Source organism: Manis javanica, chromosome 15 (assembly GCF_040802235.1).
Source record: "Manis javanica isolate MJ-LG chromosome 15, MJ_LKY, whole genome shotgun sequence".
Lineage (NCBI taxonomy): Eukaryota > Metazoa > Chordata > Mammalia > Pholidota > Manidae > Manis > Manis javanica.
Window position 1 is genome coordinate 43683905 of NC_133170.1, and position 3115 is coordinate 43687019.

General features: G+C 41.5%; 1 pseudogene; it reads right to left on the reverse strand.

Moving 5' to 3' along the window:
• Window positions 1-294: 294 nt before the first annotated feature.
• On the reverse strand, window positions 295-2879 carry LOC108386984 (uncharacterized; annotated as a pseudogene).
• Between the last annotated feature and the right edge of the window lie 236 nt (window positions 2880-3115).

A 3115-nucleotide genomic window follows, 5' to 3' on the forward strand; every position in this document is an offset into this window, starting at 1 on the left:
AGGTATTTTAATTGATTCGTGGGAAGATTTTTAACACAGACAAAACTTAGAAGCCAAGCACCATTATTTCTAGTACAGTGGCTATACCACATTATTGGGTAATAAAGCTAAAAGCTGCCAAATATTTCAGAATTCTTTTCAGAAATTTATACATCCTCTTCATTCCCATTACCTTGAGGGTGAGTTCAGAGAAAGGTCTTGGTCAGCATGCAATTATGGTATTGGATAAAACATATAGTTGGGTCTAAAACCAAGGGGCAGCTAGTTGTCAGCACACTTCAATCAATCTGGAACTGTTGAAAAGTCAGTTGTCAGTCTAACTGCACTCCCTTGAAGGTAATCTGCTGTTCTGCTCTGGCTGCTTTTAAGATTTTGTCCTTTTTTTTTCTTTTCCAGTTTCACTATGATGTACTTTGGTGTAGGTTCCCTTTGTATTTATCCTGCTCAGATTCATCAGATTTCTTTTTCCCCATTCTCTTCCTGCCTTCTGGAGTTTTAATTGAAAGTATGTTGGACCTTCTCACTGAAATCACCAGCTCTTTTTACCTCTCTTTCAGAGTTCCCATGATTGGTCTCACTCTGCTGCTACATTTCGTCTGATCTGTCTCCCACTTCAGTCATTGTCTCTTTTGCCTTGTACAGTCTGCTGCTAAGACCATCCATTTAGCTTTTCATTTCAGTTCTTGTCGGGGGTGCTGTTTTTTGTTTTTCATTGTTGCCATTTCATTTGGTCTCTTTTCAAATCTTCCATGGTGTGCTTCATATTTTCCTGGTCCTTGAAGATAGTTTCAAATTTGTCATTTATTTATTTTAGCAGAGGAAGCATGCTATGTCATCACTCCTATGTGGTGGTTTCATCAGATGCTGGTTCTCACCCAGTCCCCTGGTTTTTGTTTTGTTTAGTGTGTGCCTGGTTGCCTCTGACTCTGTGCTGGTTCTTGCCCAGGAAAACTCATCTGTGGCATTTCTCAAGGCATAAGGTGTAAGTGCATGCATGTAGAGAAGGTTTGTGCTGGTTCCTGCTGGGCACCCGGGGCCCTGCCCAAGTTTGTGGTGTGGGGTTCCAGGGCCTCACACTTTGAACTTGGGCTTCATTAAAATTAACAATGTTCTTCAAGCTCTAAGAGGTTTTCGTACTGTCATATTTGCAGTGTCTGGTAGATTCCTGGGACTGACTGCAGCTCTAGGCTCACTGATCTTCTGTATGAAGTTTCCTATATTAAACTTTCCTTTCATCAGCATTACTTCTTTCTGGAGTGGTCCTTCCTGAAGTCTCCATGCCCACATCATTATTTACAACTTGCTGATCTTCATGTGGCTTCAAATATTTTCCAGATTCTTCGTTAGTCTCTTCATCTTTTAATCTACATACTATGGTGTGAATGGTTTTGACCAGATTCTTAAGCTCAACTGGGTATGGTGTTAGATAAATTTTCCTCCCTGGAGTTGCTTCCTTCTCATCTTTGTCTTCATCACATTCAAATGCCACTTGAGCCTGTTTCCTCTGTTCCTCCCACAGTGAAGGAATAAAACCTTAATTATCACATTATGAACATAACACCCTCAGTCCTTGGCTGCTGAGGGAACATGTAGTTAGTAAGCACCATTTTCTGGGTCTCTGAATCAGTCTCCTTTTGAAGAGCTATCAGGGTTTTGGACTGGTTATCTAAGAGACTGATTGCTGTAACTTTGTAAAGCTAAAGGGCAAATTCTTTAATCTACAGTCACTTAAATTAATGACTTAATTTTTGCATATCACTTCTCTGGAAGTGTCTCGAGTTCACTGGAATGGAGAAACAGTACAGTTATACTTTCCCAGCTTCCAATCTCTGGGAGGAACTGTTGTAAGTAATTATGATCAGCAGCAAAGGTTCTTATATTAGTAAGATGCCCAACAGATGAAGGCAAAGATTCAACTTCATTGAAGCTACAATCCAATTCTTCTACTGATACTAAACTAACCCTCCTGTATAGTCTGGCAGATATATTAGTTGATTTTCATCTTTAAGAGTCAGTTATGTTCTTCAAGGAACCAATAGTCTCAGGCAGTTGTTGAAGTGAACTGCTTGATAATAGGAGGTCTTGAAGGTTTTCTCATGCTGAAATTCCCTCTTTAATCATTTCAATGTTATTTTTAGAAACATCCAAGTATGTGAGCTGCTTCAAATTATCCATGAACCCTGGAATGAAAGTCAGTAACCAACCATTCAAAATTCTTTTAATCTACTTAGTTGCTTAAATACTTCCGGCCCTTCTGTGAATGCATTACTTCCCAAATCCAGTCTTTGCAGCTGGGTCAGTCTATTTATAGTTCTTGGCCACATTTTCAACTGGTTTTCTCTAAATTCTAATATCTAGAGTTAAGTCAATCTATCAAAATTAGCTGGCAAGGTCTCAAGCAAAGCATCCTTTAGATATAACCGGGTTATGTTTAACAGCTGAGAAAACTCATCAGGAAGCTTGGGAATCGTGTTTACTGGCCTCCACAACTGTCAAAACGTGACAGATTTTTATGTTTTCTGGAAACTCTTGTATTCCATCCTTGCTGACATCCAGTTCCTTGAGATTAGTGAGATTTGCAGTAGATGCTGGTAATGCTGTTAAATCACTGTCTGGCAAACTCAGCTTGTAATAGAGGCTGACAGTTAAAAAGTTGCTCTGGAAGCTCTTCAATGATTAGTACCTAAATGGAGCTCCTCAAAAGTTTTTTCAAAAACAAAAATCTCTTTGAGAACGTGCTCCAAACTGCGATGTGAATAATCAAGAGTAGGGACAGTCTCCTCTTCGCCCCCTAGACGACATGGCACCAAAAAGTTCGTCTTGCAGTCATTTTTAGACGGGGTTGAATTTATTTCCCTGATGTTTAATTGAGCCAACATTCTTTTGGCTGGTCAGTGTCGCAGGGCAGCTTTTCCAAGGCCTCTCCTGGCATGGTTTCCTCCCCTTTCAGTCACCGCGGACCGACCGAGTCCCTGTCCGGTGCGAGCGGATTCGGAGGGACTCCAGCAGGAGGAGGAGGTCGCTATGGTGCCCGCTGGGAGGCGGGCTGGCTTCCCGGGCCGGGGTTTTGCTGGGGTTCCCTGGCCTCCACTCGGATCTCGGCCAGAAACACACT